Source organism: Perca flavescens, chromosome 3 (assembly GCF_004354835.1).
Source record: "Perca flavescens isolate YP-PL-M2 chromosome 3, PFLA_1.0, whole genome shotgun sequence".
Classification (NCBI taxonomy): domain Eukaryota; kingdom Metazoa; phylum Chordata; class Actinopteri; order Perciformes; family Percidae; genus Perca; species Perca flavescens.
This window is the reverse complement of record NC_041333.1, coordinates 13,416,263-13,430,490: the sequence shown is the minus strand read 5'-3', so window position 1 is coordinate 13,430,490 and position 14,228 is coordinate 13,416,263. Positions and strand designations below refer to the sequence as shown.

The window sequence follows — 14,228 nt, the reverse complement described above, 5'->3', positions numbered from 1 at the left end:
TGCCATAATCCGAATCTGACCGGACAGCACCTATCCAAGTCCAGCCGAAGTGTTTTACCAGCTTGGCCAGCGCTTCAGCCTGGAACTGATCACTAGGGATTGTTCTGAAGAAAGTCGGGTACTGCTGCTTATTGGACAGACATGCACAAGTGGCAAAGTGGCTCACCTAATGGAAAATAAAAGTGTAATTATTTCACGGGACAGGCAAAGTACATCATATGACAGTTTCCCATGAAATCAACATATTTACTTGAGGAATGTTAAAGGGCCCGATGATGCGCGACATGCTGATGGATGGCGTGGACCCAGACTCACCAACGACAGCCATCACCATACCAGATTGCGAGCAATTGTCACCGGTGTAAAACACCGGGTCCAGGCCATTTGAAAGCTGGAATGCCACATGCACCGCTACGGGCACCAAGGCGCACGAGTCGTAGATCTGATAACCGAGTTTGATTCCCGGCAGCAGCTCCGTGCTGTTGTTTATCTCCTCGATGGCGAAGATCATTGCGCGTGAGAAGCGCACACGGACAGTCATGTCACAAATTTACAATTCAATATTTTAACAAAAAATACATAAAACGGGAGAACTAAGCACCAAAATTCAAAACACACACTATCAGCTTAAAATTCATATCTAAAGACGTTATTTTTTATTCTGGTAAATTATTCAGTTGTTAAACTGAGTTACTCTTCTATACTGTGAATATAATACCAATTAAGCATATTGATTTGGATTTTTTAAGATTTTTAATTCTACACAAAACCTTTCCAATACCATTGTAAGCACATCATACAAATCAAAACATTTTTATCCCCACACAGTGTAACATCCTCTTATCCCCCATTTCTCCCTCTTACTAACCTGTGCATCTTGGTGGCTCAGGAATGGTGGTGTAGTTATGCTTCACTGTGTTCATGTAGTGGTGTATAGAGAAAACACCCCCAATAACGTAGTCACCATCCATTGAGAACACAGGGAGACGAGTACATTGGAGCTTACATTTCACAGATGAAGTCTATATGCTGACCACAGCACCAGTCCTATCCTCTGTAATCCCAGCCCTTTGTTTGACATCATCCTCAGAACCATCTGAGTTCAGTTCACACAAACCCAGAGACAGGATCAGGCCAATACATAGATCTCCATCCCTCAACTGTCAGCATGTGGTTATACTGCAGATGTTTTTAAGCTTCCCTCCTTCTACTGTACGTCAGTTTACTGTACATCAGAGAGAGGAAAGCCTTATCCAGAGGTGTTCGATTATCTCATGTCTAAGTCTTTTCGGTTGGCTGCATGTATAATGTAATCTGCATTGAAGCTGCATTGGGTAGAATGCAACAATAACAACGCCAGAATTTGAAGCAGAGACGTCTTCTTGCAGCACTCCTCTCCTCTCTGTTGCACAGACAATGCATCTGCAGAACAGTCCCTCTGAAATGACCTGTGCTTGACCAAAGTCTCCCCTTATGGCTAGATTTACTAAAGGAAAATATTTTGCATTTGATTATTCAATTTGAGATATTGTCATTCATTTTTAATTTTAACTATTTTAGTTCCATATGAAATAATGCGTGTATGAAAATAATATTGAAATATAAATTATTTTATAAAATAGAGACACATTTTTATCTTGTGAATTTGTACTTGTTTTATTCACTTAATTTTAAATGTCAAGCCCACAATGAAACAATCTTTGCAAAATAAGATGATACCATATTAGGAAATTCACAAAGAGACTATTAAAAAATGTGAAAATGTTGAATGTAAAGAGAAAAACAATTTAAAATCAACAAGACTAAGCCTGTGTTTGACGTGCACAGCATAAGCTTTATTTTGTATGTTGCCATCATAACTATTTCCAAACCTCAGAAGTCTTAGAATTGATTTTTGTTCATTAAATGTTTCTTGGTGTTTTTCTCTGGCTTAAACAATATGATGAAACACTTTGGAGCAAATATACACAGTATTAGTCCAAAACTGGAGGCCAGAATGGCAAATATCTCCACAGCAACAGTAAATTTCCCAGGAGAGCTGAGATATGCAGGAATAAAAGTGATCCAGACTGCACAGAATATCAGCATGCTGAAGGTGATGAGCTTGGCTTCATTAAAATTATCAGGTAATTTCCGAGCTAGGACAGCTAACACAAAGCAAAAGACAGCCAGTAGGCCTATGTACCCGAGCACAGCCCAGAACCCAATAGCTGAGCCTAATGCACACTCCAGGATGATTCTCTTTTGTATATGGTTAGGTTTTTCATTGGAAAAGGGGGACTAACAACTAACCAAATTGTACATATTAAAACTTGAATAAACGTGAAAGACACTACAGTCATTCTTTGCTGTGGAGGACCAAACCATTTCATGGCATTACTACCTGGGAGTGTAGCTTTGAAGGCCATTAACACTACTATTGTTTTTCCAAGAACACAAGACATACAGAGGACGAAGGTGATTCCAAATGCTGTGTGGCGCAGCATGCAGGACCACTCAGAGGGTGCTCCAATGAAAGTTAATGAACATAAGAAACATAGTGTCAGGGAGAAGAGCAGCAGGAAGCTCAGCTCAGAGTTGTTGGCCCTGACAATCGGTGACGTCCTGTGACGATAGAACACAGCCGCTGTTATAATGGCCAGACAGGCACCACCAACTGAGAATGTAGCCAGGATGATTCCTAGGACCTCGTTGTAGGAAAGAAACTCTACAGGCTTGGGGAGACAAGTGTCTCTCTCTGCATTAGGCCAGAACTCCTTGGGGCAAGGGAAACAATCAGGGGAATCTGAAAAAAATGAAACAAAAAGGGCTTTTACCCGTCGTAATGTATATTTGATGTTTTACAGTACGCTGGCTATGGATTAGGAGAAGAAAATACCTGTAGCATTGCTAATCTCTCCTTCAGGACACGGTAAACAATCATAACAGCAGATGGGTTTTCCTTTCTGCAGCACTTTACGAGTTCCTGGAGAACAGCTGTCCGTGCACACTGACACAGGAACCTGGCACATACAGTAGAGATGAACAAACGCTACAAAACTTTTTAATTTCTTCAAATAATACTTACGTGTCAATATGTGTATTGTCGAAGTAACTGTGTTCAATAGTTCAGGTGAAGCTAAAATGAGGCTTGATTGCGGGCGCTTCAGTAATTCGGTGCACTCTGTTTTGTTTTCTGCTGCAATACCCAGAGCTTTTTCACCAGAGATGAGCTCATGAACATTAGGGAAACAACATCATTGTACTTAGTTCCCATTTTACTTGCGTCTTCCGTGAATTTATTGGACATTCTCGTCAAAGGGGTGCTCACCGTGGCCCATGCAGGGAAACGACGGAGGAGAAGAGGTAGACGTTATGGCCTGCTCTTTTGGCTTCGCAGGCTGTGATTTCGCACTCCACTACCTGTAGGGTTGGGTACCGAACTTGGTACTTTTACCGGTACCAACCGAATCACGTCGGTACTACTGAGTATTGGTTCACGTGAAATCAAACCGTGCCAAATTTCGGTACTTGAGAGTAAGCGCAAGCTTATCTGTCCTCTCTGCACGTTGACAGAGAGCAGAGGTCCGACAGCGCGCGCAGAGGTGCGGACGGAGCAACGTCGGCTCTGTAGTTTTGTTGAAGTCACAGTAAGTCACGGCAATGCCGATAAAGTGGTGGCGATCCGAAAGCGGTCGCGGTGCTGTTGACGTTACACTTCCTATGACACGAGCAGGCACAACAGTGGTTTCTATGCCCTGGGGGCTGACTGACAGGCTGAGGTTGAAAGGCAAGGCAACTTTATTTCTACAGCACCATTCAGCAACAAGGCAATTTAAAGTGCTTTACATGAAACATTAAAGAGCAATTAAAAACGGTCATGATTAAAATAAAACAGGCTAAAATATAATAATATACAAATACAACAATAAAAGTTACAGTGAGTAAGAAATCCATCCATCTTCGTCCGCTTATCCGGTATCGGGTCGCGGGGGGAGCAGCTCCAGCAGGGGACCCCAAACTTCCCTTTCCCGAGCAACATTAACCAGCTCCGACTGGGGGATCCCGAGGCGTTCCCAGGCCAGGTTGGAGATATAATCCCTCCACCTAGTCCTGGGTCTTCCCCGAGGCCTCCTCCCAGCTGGACGTGCCTGGAACACCTCCCTAGGGAAGTGCCCAGCGGCTCTACTCCGAGCTCCTCACGGATGACTGAGCTTCTCACCCTATCTCTAAGGGAGACGCCAGCCACCCTCCTGAGGAAACTCATTTGGGCCGCTTGTACCCTGGATCTCGTTCTTTCGGTCATGACCCAGCCTTCATGACCATAGGTGAGGGTAGGAACGAAAACTGACCGGTAGATCGAGAGCTTTGCCTTCTGGCTCAGCTCTCTTTTCGTCACAACGGTGCGATAAATTGAATGTAATACCGCACCCGCTGCGCCGATTCTCCGACCAATCTCCCGCTCCATTGTCCCCTCACTCGCAAACAAAACCCAAAGGTACTTGAACTCCTTCACTTGGGGTAAGGACTCATTCCCTACCTCCATCGGTTTCCTGCTGAGAACCATGGCCTCAGATTTAGAGATGCTGATCCTCATCCCAACTGGAGGACACAGTGCTGAGATCAGGGGACAAGGAGGAGTACAGGAGGGCGAGGGCCAACCTACACAGAGGCATCACATCTGCAAAGCGGAAGTACAAACAACGCATTGAGGACAACTTCAATGACAACAACCCCCATGCAATGTGGCAGGGTGTAAAGAACATTACTGGCTACAAACTGAGCAACAGTAACCCCACTTCAACTGACTCCTCTCTCCCAGACCAGCTAAACACCTTCTTCGCCCACTTTGAAGACTCCAGCTCTAGCTCCAACAGGGGACCGGACCCACATACAAGCACCACCTCCTCAGAGAGCGACCAGCCGCTCACTCTTCTGACCTACCAGGTAAAGAGAGCACTACACAACATCAACTGCAATAAAGCAACGGGGCCTGATGGGGTTCCACGACGAGTGCTGAAGGAATGTGCTGACCAGCTCGCTCCAGTATTCACACGCATTTTTAACCTGTCACTACAGCAAGCCATAGTCCCCACCTGTTTGAAAACCGCCACTATAATCCCTGTACCCAAAACCTCAGCCATCACAAGCCTGAATAATTACCGGCTAGTGGCTCTCACGCCAGTGCTCATGAAATGGTTTGAGAGACTGGTACTGCCCCACATCAAGGCCCGCATCCCTACTGACCTCGATCAACATCAATTTGCATACAGGACCAACAGATGCACTGATGACACCATCTCCGTAGCACTGCACACAGCCCTCACACCAGCCAGGTCTCACGGCAGGTCGTTATATAGTTACCTTATTTTAATCTATTAAGTCGTGGACAGGTTACGTAAATGCCTTTTTTTTTGTGTGCCGATTACGAAATTGAAAGCAATGCATTTTAATGGGAAGCATATTTTGTGATCCCAGAACTCTAACGGTAGCGAGTAGTATTGATAAGGCAAAAGGCCGCGCAAGGAGGTTGGTTGGGGTGGTGGATGGGTCAGAAAACACAGGACTTTTACCCTGGAGATCGGGGATCGCGTCCCGCGTGTTGCAGTACCTTTGTCCCGCGTGTTGCAGTTCCTTTGTCGGTGTCCCGCGTGTGACGGTTCCTTTCCCCATTCTTTTTTTTTCCTAACCACAACCGTCCAGTTATTGTGGCGTTTCATTTCCCCATTGTCACGTTTCATTTTCCCGTTGTTGTGTGCCCCTGCGCCCGTGGATGTTGTCCTGCAAGTAGCGGCCCGCGAGTGGCGGCCCATCCCGTTGTTTTGGCTGGCGTGCGGCGCTTCATTTCCCCGTTGTCGCGTCCCCCAGAGCAGGTTCGAAAAGCGTCACCTGTACACGTTCAAAAGTCGTTGCATATACACGAAAAAAACGTCAAAATAAGTCGTTGCATATACACGAAAAAAACGTAAAAATCGTAACCTGTACACAAATTTATGAATCAAAATAACGTGACTATTACACGACCTGGCATGAGACCGGGTTGCTCACACACCTGTGCACGGACAACGACCTCAACCTCAACACCAAGAAGACAAAAGAAATAATAATTGACTACAGAAGGAACAAAATAAACCACAATGGAAGGAGGTGGAGAGGGGTGGCAAGCTTTAAGTTCCTGGGAATGCACATTGCAGAGGACCTGACCTGGAGCCAGAACACCTCCCATACCATTAAAAAAGCCCAGCAGAAGATGTTCTTCCTGAGGACCCTGAAGCGGAATGGGCTCCCTCAGGAACTCCTGACGCGCTTTTATTGCTGCACAATTGAGAGCACCCAGACATACTGCTGCACCGTGTGGCACTCCAGCTGCACTGCAACAGAAAGAAAGGACCTGCAGCGGGTTGTCAAGACGGCTGAGAGAATAATTGGCTCCCCCCTACCTAACCTGAGTGAACTATACTCAAGCCGTCTTCTCACACGGGCCACAGACATCAGTCAGGACACCTCACACCCCAGACACTCCCTGTTCACCCAGCCAGGTCTCATGGCAGTTCGTTATATAGTTACGTTATGTAATCTATTAAGTCGTGGACAGGAAACGTAAGTGGCGTTTTTTTCGTGTGGCGATTACGAAATTGAAAGCAATGCATTTTAATGGGAAGCATATTTTGTGATCCCAGAACGCTGACGGTAGCGAGTAGTATTGATAAGGCGAAAGGCCGCCCAAGGCAGTTGGTTGGGGTGGTGGATGGGTCAGAAAACACAGGACTTTCACCCGGGAGACCGGGGATCGCGTCCCGTGTGTTGCAGTTCCTTTGTCGGCGTGTCCCGCGTGTGACGGTTCCTTTCCTTTTTTCCTAACCATAACCATCCCGTTATTGTGGCGTTTTATTTCCCCGTTGTGGCGTTTCATTTCCCCGTTGTTGTGTGCCCCTGCGCCCGTTGTTGCGTCCTTCCTGGGAGTTCAAAACACATCCAGCTGCCATTCGGCTGCTCTGTGGCCCATCATGCACCCTATCAAGGCGGTTTTTCAGCCATTACGCAGAGGGGATAGTGTAGGAGATAGCGTTCTGTTAGACCTAATCCTCAAGCATGAAAGGCCAAACAGTTCAAACACGTAATTTCTCACATGTAAACAACACCCTCAAAGAGAGCTGCACTCCACACAGTGGAGGCTGTGCAGCATCTACAAACACAAAATTTGCAATAAACTGGCAAAGGGTTCGCTGATCCCCTCACAGGCGGTAGTTTATCTGGTGTGGACATAAACTGCCATTACGAAAACCAGGCTGGATGCATTAAACTCTCCGTCGTCACACATTGCGCCTCACAGGGTGGTGTCAGCGCTGTCAGTGATGTGTCTGTTGGTGATCTCTTCAGATTGCCTGGAGCATGCCACGGTGCTAAAGTGCTGAAACACTTTGCTCTGAGTCAGTCAGGTAGACGTGTCAATAAGAACAGACAATGTCATAGTGGCAGGTACACTCAGCTAGCTATTAGAAATAGCCAGGAGCCTGTTGCTAAGGTCACACAGACACCTGCTCTTAATCAGAGTGGCGTACACTCCGGGGTTACTAAACCGCGCGACAGACCTGATTTGCTTCTCACAACGAGCGGAAATTAGATCCCACTCTCATTCAGATGCTGTGGAACAGGTTGGGATGGCGAAAATGGATCTGTTCACCTCACGAGAGAAGGCATAGTGCGCACTGTGGTTCTTTTTGAAGGCGCGAGACTGGTCTCGTTTTTCCGCACATTCAGGAAGAGAACCTGGCGGCCATTCTAGTGGCACTAGAACACACGAGCGCACCATGGTTCCCGACTCGGGGGGACGTCATCATCATGCCAGCTGCCATATGGCACAGGGATACACTGTTGCAGCTGGACTGTGCAATCTACCATCCCGCAGTGATAAGCCAATGGCTGTTGCCCTGGTCGATGAACGGGAGCGTTTGGAGAGGTTAGGGTGTCTTATCGCATTACTTAGGCAAAAGCTCCATCCTGTGGTTAAATCGGGTATGTTGATCTGTAACAGCAGAGCCCACTGTGTGAGCCAATATGCTGTATGTGAATACACAGATCTTAAGAATGACTAGCTGCCTTATTCATTCAGCGTGTTACGCTTAACGGCGTTCCCCTTTCTGGTGCTGGTGTGTGGAGAAAGGCTCGGACACCACCTTGTGTCCTCTGCCTCTTGTTTTAACCTACTGGATAATGACTTGGCTAAGTTTTTAAATATGTTGCAGCCTTTTTCGTGGTGCCACAAGGACAGTGGAGAGAGATGGGGTTTTTGCACATCCCTTAGTGAAGCGTTTGTTGAAGGGGATCAGACGACAGAAACCTGTTGTGCTTTCTCAAGCACCTTTTATGGGATTTAATTCCAGTGCTCCGGGCTCGGGGGTTCTCTGGCACAGTTCTCTCAGAATGTTGTTCCTGACAACAGCGCTCCTCATAGCCTTGATGTCGGCAAGGAGAGTGAGTGACTAATGTGCGCTGTCGGTCTCACCGTCCTGCTTTTCTATTAGAGAGTGGCATCGCGGCACACTCCATGAGAGCATTACACCCATGGCCCCTCCTAAGAGATATGACAGTGGCTGACATCTGCGCAATGGTGTCTTGGGCATCTCTGTGCCTTTTTTTATCAGCTTTCATTGCGCGATGTGTCCCCATGATTCACTCGGTCTTATCCAAACTCACAACATTAAGCAGGCCAGTCATGGGGATAGCCTATCAGGTTTTTAAGCAAACAATATAATTGTGTTACATAACAAAACCTGTACAGTGGAAGAAGGAAGAGGAGGTAGTCTATGCTATCTGCTTGTGGATTTTGGTGTCACAGGTGGCATTGACTACATCAGCTTCACCCTTAACCCAATAGCAACAGCTCTTAACAGGGCGAAGCCTATACGAAATGGAACGATAGTTATGTATTATAACTCCAGATTCTATGAGTATAGGCATAGCTCTCTAAGATCCGGGCCACCTGCTTCACTAATATTGGCTGAAGAAAAATACTGATTTTGGGAGCAGATCTCTGGTCTTGCAGCTGTAATATACAGTGACTCAGGACGTAAGAGAGACCCGTGCAGGGCACAGGGGTGCAAAAACATCTTCACGATCGCGCATGCGCGTGGGATAAACCCAATAGCAACAGCTTTTAGAGGGTAAGGTACTGTTTTTTTTTCAACCAGTACCCTATTTTCCTATGATTTTGTGTCTAAGTGACTTATGGGAACAACAATGTTTGAAATGTTTCCAGTATTAAGCAAGATCGCTGCAGTTGGCAGCAGCGAAACAAGCTACAATGTAAGTTAATAGGGCAATTGTCCAGCTTGTGTATACCTTCACAAAAGTGCTCGTTTTGCCACTGACAGGCTCTGATTAATATTCTGAGTGTCCAACAACATTATGGAAAGGATACCTTCAGAGATAGACCTTTAAAACCTCTTTGAGACCTTTCTGTTTAACCAGAAACCGCTCTGAAGTCACTAGCGCTAAACCCACCAGACTCCATTTAAAAAAGCAATACTTTTAACGTGTATAGAGCCAACATATTTTCACTTGTAAATCAGTAAACTATTTGCTAATTTCAACCAAAACTAGAGTTGTGATGGTTGGAAAAGTTTAAAGACTTTTGTGAAGGTAGATACATGCTGGACAATTGCCATATTAACTTACATTGTAGCTTGTTTCGCTTTTGTGCTCCTTACTTGTGTCCCACCGTCCACCCAGGTGATGTTCCTGTTGATACGGAACTTCTGACCCACCGGCAGTGATGCATCGTATTGTCCTACTGTCACCATCTCAATGCTGCCAGTCTCACTTTTTTGCCAGTTAACCATCTCATATCTGGCCACAGGATCACCATTGGCATCAAATGACACATCATACCCATTTCGGGAAAAATGTACTTTCTTCAGCTGAGTAAGAACCTGTCAAGATGAGATAAAGGAAAACAGTGTGGGAGAGCAATTAAATAATGTTAAATAAAACAAACACCTAATTTCAGAAATTAAAACAACAAAGGGCATTGGGGTTTTCATTTATGTTCAACTGACCTCCTTGGATTCTATCCTGGTGAATTTGTCACACTGAGTTGTAGAATTTGTTTTCTGGCACACTGCTTTATGAATGGCATGAGCTATTGCATAAACAGCCTTGTATACCATATTAGTGATCCGGAGCTGAGATGTGTCAGTGTACGGACTCTGGAGCGTCTTTATGTCTTCAGTTCCATCACACACTCTCTCATCTGTGGTTGCACCTGAAACATACAGAGACAGAGAAAGGTGTTTTTTAGCCTTTAAATTATCAGTTTCTTTCATGTTTTTTGTTCTTTTTTGTTCCAATTATCTTGCCAAACAGCAGCATCTGGTCCTGCACTACCAGGCTCAGGGACAGCTTCATCACAAAGGCCATCAGACTGCTGAACTCTTGAGCTCATCACTACAATGCTGTCACTTTACCTTTATACTGTCACTTTACCTTTCATAGTTTATACTGTTACTTTACCTTTACCTTTTATAGTTTATACTGTCACTTTACCTTTATACTTTACAACTTCTTATCACGCATACATTTACTACATGCCTGCTGACATTAGAGTTTATTCTTTTTTGCAATTACTGTACCCTTTGTCTAACACACACATATATATATATATATATATATATATATATATATATATATATACATATATATATATATATATATATACAGTACAGGCCAAAAGTTTGGACACACCTTCTCATTCAATGTGTTTCCTTTATTTTCATGACTATTTGCATCGTAGATTCTCACTGAAGGCATCAAAACTATGAATGAACACATATGGAATTATGTACTTAACAAAAAAGTGTGAAATAACTGAAAATATGTCTTATATTTTAGATTCCTCAAAGTAGCCACCCTTTGCCTTTTTGATAACTCTGCAAACCCTTGGTGTTCTCTCAATGAGCTTCATGAGGTAGTCACCTGGAATGGTTTTCACTTCACAGGTGTGCTTTGTCAGGGTTAATTAGTGGAATTTTGTCACTTATTAATAAAAAAGCAAAGGGTGGCTAATTTGAAGAATCTAAAATATAAGACATGTTTTCAGTTATTTCACACTTTTTTGTTAAGTACATAATTCCATATGTGTTCATTCATAGTTTTGATGCCTTCAGTGAGAATCTAAAATGTAAATAGTCATGAAAATAAAAAGGAAACGCATTGAATGAGAAGGTGTGTCCAAACCTTTGGCCTGTACTGTATATATATATGATATATTTTACCATTATGTTTTAACTTTGCAATATTTCGAATCTCATTTTATTGCATGATTTTCTTTTTTTTTTTACATACTTAATGAGCATTGTTGGAGGGAGCCTGGGATCTAGATTTTCCTTGCCAACGACTACTTCTCTGTAATTGTTGTGGATAACAAATACATGATCAGAAATCACTGTCACTATAATAACAACTTCACACTTACTGTAACTAATACATAAGTAAAAATTTAAGAAATGTATTAGCATTTTAGCTTGGAGACCTGGAGAATGTCTACTGTGTGCTTGTGTTCAGGACTTCAGTGTTGACATTGTGAAATCACTGCAGCAAAGTTCATACATAATCTTCACAAAGACAGCAGAGTGCCTACATTTTTCCTGAAAGATAATCATAACAAGTGAGTTTATTCACTTAGATGAGATGCACGTTATGTCCACCTCATGTCTTTGATCAATATCGGTAATTTCCCTTTCAATCTGAGGTTTGGTCTTAAAACAGCTGATGAGTCTTTAACACAGGAGATTCCACTCAGAGAGAATCTAAAAACTACATAACATAACCAACAACAATCCAACTGTGAATGTCTGTCCAATGTCAAAAATCAGCACAACTTTCTCACTTTTTCTCAGCCTGCAGTTGAATGCATCCTCCCAGAACTCAGTAAGCACTGGAGAGGCAGCCACTTTAGAGGGAGAGAGATCCAGCAAGAAGTCTCTCAGACCTGGGATGACAGATTTCTGAATGCCAAATCCGATGGCTCCAGCACAGAAGCTGAACCTCAGCAATTCTGTGTCTGTTACCCAGGCTTCACTGCCTATCCACTGGCGAGGTGGAGATGGCTCGAGTGACAGCTCCTCCAGCAGAAGCCTCAGGTCTCCAAAGGCTGCAAATGCCACAACAACCATAGCTGTCGACCTGGAGAAACATTTAAGTTCCTAAATTATAACAATAGCAGTAATAAATAAACGTGATGAAAAAAAAACATTTACAATTTGCCACTGAGATAATTTATAATGTTCCAATATTTATTTAACAGAACTTTTTTTGTTCTTTTGTGTGCAGGTCAGTGTCAACACAGGGAACATCAAACCTGCGGATAACGTCAGCTACTTTCTGGAACCTGCTACGTGGGTGGGTCCGATAGAAAGACTCAGAGTATTCCACACAGATCCCCTCTTTGCGTGCTGCGTCCAGGAAAGACGCCATACCATTATTGCCATAGTCCGAATCTGACCGGACAGCACCTATCCAAGTCCAGCCAAAGTGTTTTACCAGCTTGGCCAGCGCGTCAGCCTGGAACTGATCACTAGGTATTGTTCTGAAGAAACTCGGGTACTGCTGCTTATTGGACAGACATGCACAAGTGGCAAAGTGGCTCACCTAAAGGAAAAGAAAAGTGTAATTATTTACCGGGACATGCAAATGAAATCAGCACTGGCCTAATTTTCCAATGGTTTCCCAGAAATCCAAAATATTTACTTGAGGAATGTTAAACGGCCCGATGATGCGCGAGATGCTGATGGATGGCGTGGACCCAGTCTCACCAATGACAGCCATCACCATACCAGATTGTGAGCAATTGTCACCGGTGTAAAACACCGGGTCCAGGCCATTTGAAATCTGGAATGCCACATGCACCGCCACGGGCACCGAGGCGCACGAGTCGTAGATCTGATAACCAAGTTTGATTCCCGGCAGCAGCTCCGTGCTGTTGTTTATCTCCTCGATGGCAAAGATCATTGCACGTGAGAAGCGCAGTTCACGGGTTGTCATGCTGAACACAGACACTCATGTCACTGTTTGAATTTTAGCCTACAATTCACAATTTTTACAAAAATACATAATATGGGTGAGGTGAAATTCTAAAACACAGGATTAGATATCAGTCCAACATTCAAAACACACAGTCAACTAAATCTAAAGTATTACTTTTTTTTCGGTAAATATGTACAAATCCGTTGTTAAACACATATTGTCAATTAAGAAATACAAAAAAAAAAATATTTTTCATATATATTATTCTCTACTATTTTCTGAATAGAATACCTGGAATTTACACAACACCAATAAAGGTGTATCTTATCTTATGTTATATGGCCAAATAATGATTAGGCATTTAATGAACTTTTTATGGTTTTTAATACCACACAAAACCTTTCCAGTACCATTGTACCAAGCACATCATATCAAAACATATCTATCACCACACAGTCTAACATCTTCTTATCCCCCACTTCTCCCTCTTACTAACCTTCCTGTGCATCTTAGTGGCTCAGGCATGGCGGTGTAGTTATGTTTCACTGTTTGCATGTAGTGGTGTATGGAGAAAACACCCCCAATAACATAGTCACCATCCATTGAGAATGCAGGGAGACGAGTGGTACCCTGGAGTTTACATTTCACAGATGAAATCTGAGTGCTGACCCCAGCACCAGTCCTATCCTCTGTAAGCCCAGCCCTTTGTTTAACATCATCCTCAGAACCATTCAAGGCAAGAGCTGAGTTCAATTCACACAAACCCAGAGACAGGATCAGACCAATACAGAGAGCAGAGATCTCCATCCCTCAACTATCTGGATGTGGGCATACTGCATGTATTTTATAGATGTTCAGACAAAGCTACCCTCCTTCTACTGTACGTCAGTTTACCATACATCAGAGAGAGAATGGCCTTCTCCAGTGGTGTTTGGTTAAGTCATGTCTAATTCTTTTCTGTAGGCTGCATGTACATGAAAATCTGCATTTAAGCTACAGTGGGTGGAATACAAAAAACAAAGGCAGATTTTGAGACCTCTTCCTGCAGCCCTCCCTCTCCCCTCTCTGTTGCACAGACAATGCATCTGCAGAACAGCCAATATGAATGCTCTATCTCTCTAATATGAACTGTGATTGACCAAAGTTTCCCCTCATGGCTAGATTTTCTAAAGCCTTAAAACAGAGCCATGATATCTACCTAATTTTGTGCTACCCTTAAACCTTTT

General features: G+C 43.8%; 1 pseudogene; it reads right to left on the bottom strand.

Annotated features, from left to right (window-relative positions):
* Positions 1-1,881: 1,881 nt before the first annotated feature.
* Positions 1,882-13,542, bottom strand: LOC114552276 (extracellular calcium-sensing receptor-like; annotated as a pseudogene).
* Positions 13,543-14,228: the final 686 nt, after the last annotated feature.